The sequence below is a fragment of the Mytilus galloprovincialis genome, chromosome 5 (assembly GCF_965363235.1).
Source record: "Mytilus galloprovincialis chromosome 5, xbMytGall1.hap1.1, whole genome shotgun sequence".
NCBI classification, from domain to species: domain Eukaryota; kingdom Metazoa; phylum Mollusca; class Bivalvia; order Mytilida; family Mytilidae; genus Mytilus; species Mytilus galloprovincialis.
In genome coordinates this window covers 13,964,288-13,976,386 of record NC_134842.1, presented here as the reverse complement: position 1 = coordinate 13,976,386, position 12,099 = coordinate 13,964,288, and the positions used below count along the sequence as shown (strand labels likewise).

The window sequence follows — 12,099 nt, the reverse complement described above, 5'->3', positions numbered from 1 at the left end:
TATACTTTAGTGCAGGCACTTGTTCTGAAAAAAACCCACCTAGTATAATCTAAAGTATACAGGTATTTTTTTATCAGACACGTGCCTGTGTATATTAAAATATATATGGGGTAAATCAAAATATCAAATATCTCAATCGGTTTTTCAATTTTCATTTCATGGTATTCAATAACGATGTTTATCTAACCTGATGTTAAATTTTGTTAATCAACATAATATGTTGCAGCTTGCAGGTTCCACAAGTAGGAACATAAAATACTAATCGGTCATTGTATACCAAAGGAAAAAAATAGCTCATGAAAAGGGCATACTTTTAAAAATATCTTTTTTCAAATAAAGGATGAAGAGGCGAACCAAAATTAAAATACATAAGGTAGAAACAGAGGAAGATGTTTTGGATGCACCAGCTGCGTACTTTTTGAACTTGATGAACTCAATAAAAAGAGAAAAAATAAACAGGCTTATCATATTTTATGCACCCCATATTATAAATTAAACGAAAACTGCTGCTGGCGAACTGTTATATTCCGAGAGATTCCGTATACATGGAAGACAGGAAGTGCATCCAAATTCCTTTTAGTCACGTTTGTATCTACCTATTAACTAAATGTCTATTAGTAAGATTGAGAGATCAGGAGGCTTTCACCATTGCTCTGTGCTCTTTGTCCTAAAATTTTGACAATTTGTAGCTAAAAGTGACAATTTAAGCCCTCCGTATATATCAAAGATGATATTATTCTGGGAAATCCTTCTGATACAACCTTCATATACACAGTGTTTATGACTTACATGAATTTTATGGACATTGAAAGTCCAGGGGGTCACACCCTCATTTAGGCGGTCTCCGGTAGATTTTCACTATAAATTTTGAATATCCAACTGGCACTTTGGGCGCTCCGTATACATGGAAGACAGGAAGTGTACCCAAATTCCTTTTAGTCACGTTTGTATCTACCTATAAACTAAATGTCTGCGTAATATTAGAAAGATTGAGAGATCAGGGGGCTCTCACCATTGCCCTGTGCTCTTTGTCCTAAAATTTAACAATTTTTAGCTAAACAGTGACAATATTAATCTAAGCCCTCCGTAGATATCGAAGATGACATTATTCTGGGAAACCCTTCTGATACAACCTTTATTTACACAGAGTCTATGATTTACATGAATTGTATGGACATTGAAAGTCCAGGGGGGTCTCATCCTCATTTAAGCGGTCTCAGGTAGATTTTGACTATACATTTTGAATATCCAACTGGCACTTTGGGCGCTCCGTATACATGGAAGACAGGAAGTGTACCCAAATTCCTTTTAGTCACGTTTGTATCTACATATTAACTAAATGTCTGCGTAATATTAGAAAGATTGAGAGATCAGGGGGCTCTCACCATTGCCCTGTGCTCTTTGTCCTAAAATTTTGACAATTTTTAGCTAAACAGTGAAAATTTAAGCCCTCCGTAGATACCGAAGATGTCTTGACATTATTCTCGGAAATCCTTTTGATACAACCTTTATTTATACAGAGTCTATGATTGAGTTGAATTTTATGGACTTTGAAAGATCAGACGGGTTTCACCCTCATTTAAGCGGTCTCGGAAAGGTTTTCACTATATAATTTAAATATCCAACTGGCACGTTTGGCGCTCCGTATACATGGAAGACAGGAAATGTACCCAAATTCCTTTTAGTCATGTTTGTATCCATCTATTATCTAAATGTCTGCATAGTATTAGAAAGATTGAGAGATCAGGGGACTCTTTCCCATGCCCTGTGCTCTTTTTCCTAAAATTTTGACTATTTTTATCGGAAAAGTGACAATCTCAGCCCTCCGTAGATATCGAAGATGACATTATTTCGGAAATTCTTTTTGATAAAACCCTTATATATACAGAGTATATTATTTAATTGAATTTTAAGAACTTTGAAAGACCAGGGGGGTTTCACTATCATTTAAGCGGTCTCATATAGGTTTTCACTATATAATTTGAATATCCAACTAGCACTTTGGGCGCTACGAAAACATGGAAGACAGGAAGTGTACCCAAATTTCTTTTAGTCACGTTGGTATCTACCTATCATCTAAATGTCTGAATAACATAAGAAAGATTGAGAGATCAGGGGGGGGGGGGCTCTCACCATTGTCCTGAAATTGTGACAATTTCTAACTGAAAAGTGACAATCTAAGACCTCCGTAGATATCGAAGATAACATTATTTTCGGAAATTCTTTTGATATAATCGTTATATATATACAGAGTCTATATTACTTACTCACTGCCCTTGTACGCCATTGGCGTGTAGGGCAGTTACAAAGGTTTTCCACTTTTGTCGGTCGTTGGCGGTTTTCTGTATTGTGCCCAATGTCTGTTGGTATTTATTAGCCTCTGCCTCTACAGTTCTTCTCCATGTCATTTCGGGTCTTCCTCTCTTTCTTTTACCTTCTGGGGTCCAGTGGAGTGCAGTCTTTGTGACACATCCTGGTCTTTCCGTAGGACATGCCCAATCCACCTCCAGCGTCTTCTCATTATTGTTGTGGCTATATCATGTTGTTGGCATCTGATGAAAAGGTCCTCGTTTGAAATTTTATGTGGCCAAAAGATTCGCAGAATCCTTCTCAGTCTTTATGTATGGAATACAGACAGCTTGTTTTGGTCTTGTTCTGTCATCTTCCAACATTCTGAACCATACAAAAGTACAGACAAGACACAGCTGCTGTAAAGTTTGAGTTTGGTCCGGATGGTATATTGACTAGATCTCCAAACAGCCTGCAGTTGTAAAGAGCTGACCTTGCCTTTGATAGTCTCCTTTTGATGTCACATTCTGCGCCGCCATAGGTAGTGACAGTGCTGCCAAGGTATGTGAAGGTATCAACATGTGGTAATGTTTTTCCATCCAGCAATACTGACCCTGGGTTGTTTACATTAAGTGTCATGACTTCAGTTTTCTTTACGTTGATTTTCAGCCCCATCTGTCCTGAATATTTTTCTAGCTCTGAGGTCTTATCTTGAATATGTTGGTGTGTGTGAGACATTAATGTTAAGTCATCAGCAAAATCTAGGTCTTCCAAAGTGGTGAAAGTGTCCCATCTTATGCCTCTTGGTGTATTAGCTGTTGTTTGTCTCATTATCCAGTCAATGACTATTATGAAAAATGTCGATGACATGACACATCCTTGTCTTACTCATGATTTTACTTGAAGTATATATCACTGTATCCAACCCTGCACCGAGATCTCTTTTAGAATGCTTTTATGAGATTAATAAGTCTATATATTCGTAACATTGAAAGAACAGGGAGGTCTGACCGTCATTTAAGCGGTCTGAGGTAGGTTTTCACTAAATATTTTTGTTTTTGGGACTTTCCATATTTAATTTTATTTATAGTTCTATATGTTTCTAGAGTGATCGGTTTTTGATTTTGTTTTAAAAAATATTAGATATTTAATAACATTTTGGCATCGTTCTATTGATAAAAAACCTATATATATCATCAAGACAAATATGCAACATACTTAATTAAATTGAGAAAGGAAATGGGGAATGTGTCAAAGCGACAACAACCGACCACAGAGCAGACAACAGCCGAAGGCCACCAATGGGTCTTCAATGTAGCGAGAATTCCCGCACCCGTAGGTGTTCTTCAGCTGGCCCCTAAAAATATGTATACTAGTACAGTGATAATAGACGTCATACTAAACTCCGAATTATACACAAGAAACTAAAATTAAAAATCAAACAAGACGAGTAAAGGCCAGAGGCTCCTGACTTGGGACAGGCGCAAAATTGCGGCGGGGTTAAACATGTTTATTAGATCTCAACCCTCCCCCTATACCTCTAGCCAATGTAGAAAAGTAAACGCATATGTAACAATATACATTATGCATAGATAAATGTTTATATTCGAGGACAACTAGAGTTTGAGACAACTTGATGGGGTCAGAACACGATTTCCTATGTATTTTTTCGCTCCTTTCAACTATAAAAATCATGCTTTTAATGTTTTCAAATATTATATTTTTTAATGATTTTCTAATAAATTTGAATATCCAACCGACTGCTAGCAGCCGGTTGGATATTGAGTATCGAATAACGAATAACGAACTGGCTGCTAACTTCACATCCATAACAATATGTTAGCCCCAGGCCATGTCATTAACATAAAACTTACATGGATTGAACAATATACAAAATATACAATTATGAATATTTGTCGCTAATAGGGGAAAGTCCTGTCTATGATGACATACAAATACAGGATATAAGGACAAAAATGCAGAATATAAAATGGATAATTGCTTTGTTAGTGATCATAATTCTACTTTTGTTTACTTTTCATTACTCTGTCCTGGAATCTACAACGACCGCCACAATGGAATACCGTGAAAGCGATCACATACCGTTAAGTATTATAAACCAAATAGTTAACCAAAGGAATCTACTGTCGCAACAGTTAAACGAAGCCAGGAAAACTATTGGACAACTTCAGTGTGAGGTAATATATCACCATTATCTTTCTTTTAAAAAAATATTCCATTAAACGTTTAGCTAAAACTTAAATTTTTCACGAGTTTAGTTGGGTTAAACGGGCATTTTTACATTTGCCGTGTGAGGGCCTTATATGTCTTGCTGAGCAGTATGGGTTTTGCTCATTGTTGTAGGCCACATGGTGACCTACGTATAGTTGTTTTTACATTCTTTGGAATCTGGTGGAAAGCTGGCAATTATATCTTCTTATTTTTTTATAGTGTTAGTTTGATCTGATGCTGATGCTATTCTTTTTATGACGCTGCTTTATTGCTATATTGTGCTAGTTTTAATGTACTTGCAAGCTTTCAGTAATACCAGATAACGTTTTAAATTGATCGTAATTATACTGAATTGTTCATTACTTTATAGTTTATACTATCAATCCTAGTCGTTAGTGTTTTTGTTTGTAAAACCGACACGTATTCATTATTATAAGTTATATGGTTCGCTGCTGACCCCCTACGGATCCATAGAGGGTTAGTAAAATGCATAGGGGGTGAGGCCGTAGGCCGAGTCCCCTATGGATTTTACTCACCCTCTATGGATTCGTAGGGGTCAGTAGTGAACCATATAACGAATTTATCGCACGCAGGACTTTTCCTGCTGCGTTTTGTAGAAAAATAAACAATAAAATACAACAACATCAATAGACGACGTCACCATTAACAGTAGGACGTGACGTCATGAACCCCCTATGAAATTTACTAACCCCCTACGGTCTCATAGGGGGTCACCACGTGACGACGCTAAACCAATCACAACGTGATATTTTACCCGCGGTGCGATAATGTAGTATAATATTATTTATTTTTTTCATTATTACACATGAGCCGCGTCGGATAGAAATCGACCTTATGCAAATCTACACAATACATGGTTAACCTATTTGGTTTTGAAAAGAAGTTCAACAGAAAGTCTAGGGCTTTGTGCTATAGTTGAGTTATTTATCGAATGCTTAAAAACAGACAAAACTTCATCCTTTATTTTATTATATTTCGTATATGAATGTTCCAAAATCAACCAATCTTATGCATTTACATATCTACGTACACTTGCATAAGGTCGATTTCTATCCGACGCAGCTCACATGTTACATATCTATTGTCTGTGTATTGCATAATTGTTATTGTTTATAATGATATTGTTTGTATGCTATATGCCCTCCTGGAGCCCTAATTTGGTAAATAAAAATATTCTATTTTATTCTATTATTTTCTGTGTGTTTCGATAATTGTTCTATAATGATACCGTTATTATAGAGTTAAATTAAGGAACTTTTATTTTTACCACTTATTTAAGTCAAAAGTGGAAAAATTGAGACCTAAAAATAAAAGTTTAAATCTAGAAGTTCAGTTTTGATCTCAACAGAACGTTAGACTTCAAGCGTAAAATTGAGAATGGAAATGGGGAATGTGTCAAAGAGACAATAACCCGACCATAGAACAGACAACAGCAGAAGGTCACCAATATGTCTTCAATGCAGCGAGAAAAACCCACACCCGGAGGCGTCCTTCAGCTGGCCCCTAAACAAATATATATACTAGTTCAGTGATAATGAACGCCATACTAAACTCCAAATTTTACACAAGAAACTAAAATTGAAAATAATACAAGACTAACATAGGCCAGATGCTCCTGACTTGGGAAAGGCGCAAAAATGCGGCGGGGTTTATTTCTATACCCGGACATATGACCATACTTTTGAAATATATCGCGTTAGTTTGGTCGACGCACTGTTATTTTGCATTCTAATGAAGATACAGTAAATAATTTCTACCAAGACCACATGATAACTTTTCAATTGGGAATGACCAAATCTATCATAATCACATGAGTTCACATGACATATGACATGTTTTATGTATAACAAGAAACAATTACTGCCCATATAACAATTATTTCAATACAAACAAATACAACTATTTTTCACAGAAAATTGTACCAAACATCGCTGCAATGTTAGGTCCTCCGCTGCACAAGCTTATAATGTCCTCATAGTTCAGAGAGTCAACGCTGAATCTTTTTCCGAAAGCTTGATATTGCGGCTAGTATAGTCGTCTTAAACTTCAGTCATTTTGGTAAACACATATATATTTTCTTGTAAACGTTTTCATTTTTAATTTATAATAAAATACTTAACATTTTTACAGAAATCCGACCAAAAGACCAATTCTCAAGGAGGTTGGTGTAAACAAGCAAGTACAGAAACAGGCGGCGAACACATGACGGACATGACACTGGTCAAAGCATTAGCATATTTCCTAAAAAATAAAAGCATTGGCAGCTTCGGTGACGGTCCTGGTGCTTACAAGAGAGAAATTCTTAAACTCGGGCTCGTACAATCATACACCTCCTTTGATGGAGCACCCTATTGTGAAGAAACAAGCGAAGGTCGAGTAGTGTTTATGGATTTAACAATTCCTCAGTATGGCATTCAGCAATTTGATTGGATATTATCTTTAGAAGTTGCTGAACATATACCTAAAGCATACGAGAATATATATTTAGATAATTTATTTAGACATGCTAAGGAAGGTATAATACTTAGTTGGGCAGTGCCTGGACAGGGGGGACTCAGTCATATCAATAATCAACCTTTACAACATGTTGTGGACGTTATGGAGAAAAATGGATTTACAATAGATCAAAGTATCTCCAAAATTCTCCAAGACTCAGCAGAACTGCCTTGGATAAAAAGTAATTTGTATGTTTATAGAAGACACCAGCACAGTATGAATAGCACATATAAAGATTTATTTGTGTAGGTCTCAATTGAAATATTTCAGTCTACATTTGAAATCCACAATTTTGTAACTTTTATTCTACAATACATAGATTTGCTGTATAAAACTATACATTTGTGCACTGTGGTTTTACAATTGACAGGATGAATAATTATAACCCTAGTACTAGTACATGTATTGTTTACAGTTTGCCTGGAGATCTATACACATGTAACGAAATAATCGTTGTACATGGTAAATCATAATGTACAATATCCAACATAAAACTCATATGCCCTCAATGACGTTCATATAAAAATATTTATAAAGCCAAACAAGTACAAAGTTGAAGAACTTGATGATCCAAAATTCAAAAAAAGTTGTGCCAAATACGGCTAAGGTAATCTATCCCTGGGATAAGAAAATCCTAAAGTTTTTCGAAAAATATAAAGTTTTGTAAACAGGAAATTTATAAAAATGACAACATTATTGATATTTATGTCAACACCGAAGTGTTGAATACTAGGATGGTGATAGTATTACCCTCGGGGACGAAACGTCCCCCTGTTACTAAACCAGTGCTGGATTTAAAGGCAAGAAACTCTTTGTGTTGAAGCAAATTTAGTTGATGTATGGTTATTTTACCTTTTTCGATTTATGGTTTCCGAAATTCGGCCCTTTTTAAAACCTTGGATCCTCTATTGTATTGGAACGACCAATCACCATTTAACTGTAAGGGTGAATTCGGATTGGGGTTTTGATTTTTCTTTAACAAAAATGCTGATTCCTTTTTTTTCAATCTTACAATATATATACTTTCATTAATCAGAGGGGATAAATGTATGATTGCTAATCGAAAAAAGTAAACTAATTCTGTAAAATCATATTTCAATTGTTTTCTCCGTCACTTCTTCCTCCATTGTGAATTATAAAGACTACCTGGACTTGATAAAATTTTAACTTATTTAATCATGCATAGTAATTCTGCATGTTTTATAACAATTTCCAAGATCTGCAATGATAAATCTTGATTATTGGTGCATATTTCTAGCCGGCGGAAATAATTGTAAAATTATCATGTTTGTATGTAAATGTTATACTTAATATTTTAATGAGTTTCAGTAATATGGTATTATTAAGCACCATAAGAATATTTTAATGAGTTTCGGTAATATGGTATTATTAAGCACCATAAGAATGCCTATGGTAAAACAAAAACTAAAAATTGTCATAAAAATGAAAAGTGAAAATAGTAAGGCTGTTTGCGTGTTTAATTTGAATGAAAGTTTAATATCAAATGTTTAGAGCAATCATTTTGTTTTTTTATTTTCAACATATTTTCTTATTGTTTTGCCTAGTCAAAAGGGTGTTATAGTGCTAAAAAAATGATATTCCAATTTTTCATTCTTTATTCTAAGTTTCCTTCAAACATACAATGCAGAATATATATTCAATATTATGGGAGCGTCAGAGAAGAGGTGAACTATTTTTCGATGATTGTTTTAATATTTTTCGATGAATGTTTTGTATCGAGTAAACTGACATACATTCATTGTTAAATTCTTGCATTCTAATAAATAGGCCTCGGAAATAAATAAGATGGGGATGCATTCACGTACAGAGAAATATTCGACCTTGAATGAGGACTTTACGGTGACTTGTTGTTTTTCATATTGTTTACATGTGCTTCATAATGTACCTGGAAGTGAATTTCTGCATATGGTTTTATTCATGTTGTTTAGAACAGTTGTGTTTTATAAAAGATTGAATGATAAGTGAGAATTTTTGTAGCAAAATTTAAGCTAAAACAAATGTGTACATGTTGATTTAAAGCTGTTTGAAAAAAAAGCTTAATGAACCAAACTATTGATTTTTTTTTTAACTTAAATCCATATTTTCGGCGAGCTAGAATGACTATACTTAAATAGCAAAAGTCATTGGACAATTTTGATAGAGGACTATAAGCGTACAAATAAGCAATATATAATCATGCATCATCGGTCGAATGTAGGAAATTACGTGCATTTTTTTGTTTATCTTTATTCAATTGTTCAACATTTATATACAATAGATATATTACCTATTACACAAAAATATCAAAAGACAATGTTTTAAGAATAATGACATATATAATCAACACAATGAATCAGAAATTTAATGTAATGACGCCTTCAGTTTCTTGTACCAGAATATTATTCTTTAAAAAGTGTTTCTCAAAAACATTTCTCATACATCTTGCATCACACAAATATGCATACAGGTAAGTTATATAATGTTAATTTCGTGCAATTTTAAAGTTGAAAACGTCGTTTAAATTAATTAAGTTTCTCTACAATTACCTCAATCCATCAAAAAATGTGTACCAATCAGTCATTGTTGACGGATTTTAACATACAAATTCAAATTCAAATATACTTTATTGCAAATCAAAGCGCCCACAAGGAGCAGAACAATCAACATTACTTACATACAAATGATTACAAGTGATTCAATATGATTAAGACACAATGACTTTTTATGTTATATAATTTTTTTTTTTATTAAAACAAGTAGAAGAATATAACAAGTACAGTGTTTAATAATATGACTAGGTTAAAAAAAAAGGGGGGGGGGGTCACTGGGCATTATTATTTCTATATATCATACATGTATCTACACTGGAGTTGTTACACGATTAATTGATTCTTTATATCATGTCTCGATTTTCCAAAAAAACAAAAACATGTGATTGAAAAAATATAAATATGTGGTGTCATTTTCAATGAGAAATTTATTTAGTCCAAAATCAAAGGAAACTAACGCATTATCGTATTTACAGATGTCTACAGTGGACGTCACTATTTGATCAGGATCTATTGACCCTTGATCATCAGAAGTTCGAGTTGCTCAGTCTATAGTTGTCTTTGTAGTTTTTTGTAGACTGCAGTTTGATTATTCTTCGTTTTTCTTATTGGTCATCATGTTGTATTTTGTTTTGTTTTTTTACTCGTAATTTATAACTTTCCCCGTAGACCCCTTCATTTATTCTGCCTGCTTTCTTCGTTGTCTAATTGCTAGTTAAGTCGGGAACATTAGCACAGTTAAACGAAACACTCATTTAGGACAAATCACCTATGAAGGCCAAGTTGTTTTTACTTTTATCGTATTCTTTTCTTATTTTAGTGTTGATATGTTTGAAAGCTTGATGTTCGGTGTGAGCACTGGCTCCGTGTTGAAGGACGTACTTTGAACTATAATGGTTTAATTTTTACAAATAGTGACTTGGACGGAGAGTTGTCTCATTAACACTCATACCACATCTTCTTATATCTATTTCTTAGAGCGTCCTGGCTGCAGCTGCTGCTTCCCATCCGGTATAGACACTTGTCTAGATTCAGAAAGATGTTGAGCTTGTCATGTGGTTTAGACTAGCTCTTGTATGGACTCAGAAAGATGTTGAGCTTGTCATATGGTTCAGACTCGGAAAGATGTACATATAGAGCTTGTCAAATGGTTTAAATACTTTTATAGACTCAGAAAAATGTTGAGCTTGTTATATGGTTTATACACTTGTATAAAAAAATAGAGATCATAGTTACATTTGTATGTAGACCTCTACATGTCTCCCTAGTTTTTTTGACAACTTGAGTATTAACCCAAATATCTTGTAATTACTATTTGTACATTTGATGTCTTTATCAATGATACATTCTACCATATGACTAGTTTCGTAAGGTCGTTCGGCTTTTGTGAAATTTTTGATTGTGCTAATTTGATATAGCTATCTCCAAAAAATCTAAGCTTGCATGAGACGGTTTTATCATTGTCAGTTAATCAATTGTTCAAGCTAATTTAAAATCGAACCAACTATTCCTCTTTTTGGAAGATCAAAATCAAAGATTCATAATGATTTTTTTTAAACTTCATATAACTAACTTGGTAATATTGTTTTGTGTTATTTTATTTCGTTTTTTTTTTAGTTTTGTTTAGTTTCTTTTTCGGTTCGTTTTGGTTTTCTTTTCTTTTCTATTGCTTTGTGTGGTTGGGAGTTTTGTTATTAAATTCAAAGAATGTAACAAAATTAGCATTTCATGTTTTTGCTATCATTTTATGACCCTACTTCTCATCAATTGCCATTGATACATGTGGTGAAGTGGTATGACATGGTTACTTTCTTGTTAGTTAGACATTAAACAGTCAAGTAATCATGTTAATACATTTCTTTTTATTAAACTGGTTTGCAAACATTTGGTTTAAATCTAAATAAATTTGCCCTTGTATTTTTTCTAAACTGTCCAGTAAATATCTTTATACGATGAAATTAATAAATGGGTAGGCATTTTAATTTTTATTTCATTGTTATTTGCAGTTTTGTAATTTCCCTATCATGGTATAATTGAGGTCGTGTTATGAATAAAGCTGGATGGTATAGATTTAGATATTGCCAATAACTATTATCTGTAAAAAATTGTCTGAATTCCTTAAATATTGTGATACATTGTAATACTGGCATTGATACCTCGAACTTGCTTTAAGTTTGTTATGGGGAGTAAACGTCAACGAGACAACAACCCAACGACAAAAATAACACACAAACAAATAAAGAGAGAGCAAAACAAAGTATCTTTCAATATGTCATGCTCTGAATCTAACCAAAATCTATCAAATGTTATTAACTTTTTTTAATTAAAAAAAATAGAAATTAAAAGAGATCTCAAAATACTCAAAATAGAAGATAAACTCTATAAGATAAAAAAAAAGACAGTACACAACCATCATACTTCGGAAGTTTCTAGTTTTTGGCATACACATGAGTATATGGACCGTAATATATGGCCAGCTTTAACTATAAAAAAAAGATGTGGTATGATTGCC

General features: G+C 33.6%; 1 long non-coding RNA gene across 3 annotated transcripts; it reads left to right on the top strand.

Annotated features, from left to right (window-relative positions):
• Window positions 1-3,570: 3,570 nt before the first annotated feature.
• LOC143075210 (uncharacterized) lies at window positions 3,571-11,069 on the top strand. 3 transcript variants are annotated; one of them, XR_012978255.1, is made up of 3 exons: window positions 4,175-4,487; window positions 6,673-7,283; window positions 10,408-11,069. It is a non-coding gene; the product is annotated as an uncharacterized LOC143075210 (long non-coding RNA). The 3 variants fall into 3 exon arrangements; XR_012978257.1 differs by having other exon boundaries at window positions 10,566-10,925; XR_012978254.1 differs by lacking the exon at window positions 10,408-11,069 and having other exon boundaries at window positions 3,571-4,487; window positions 6,673-7,547.
• Window positions 11,070-12,099: the final 1,030 nt, after the last annotated feature.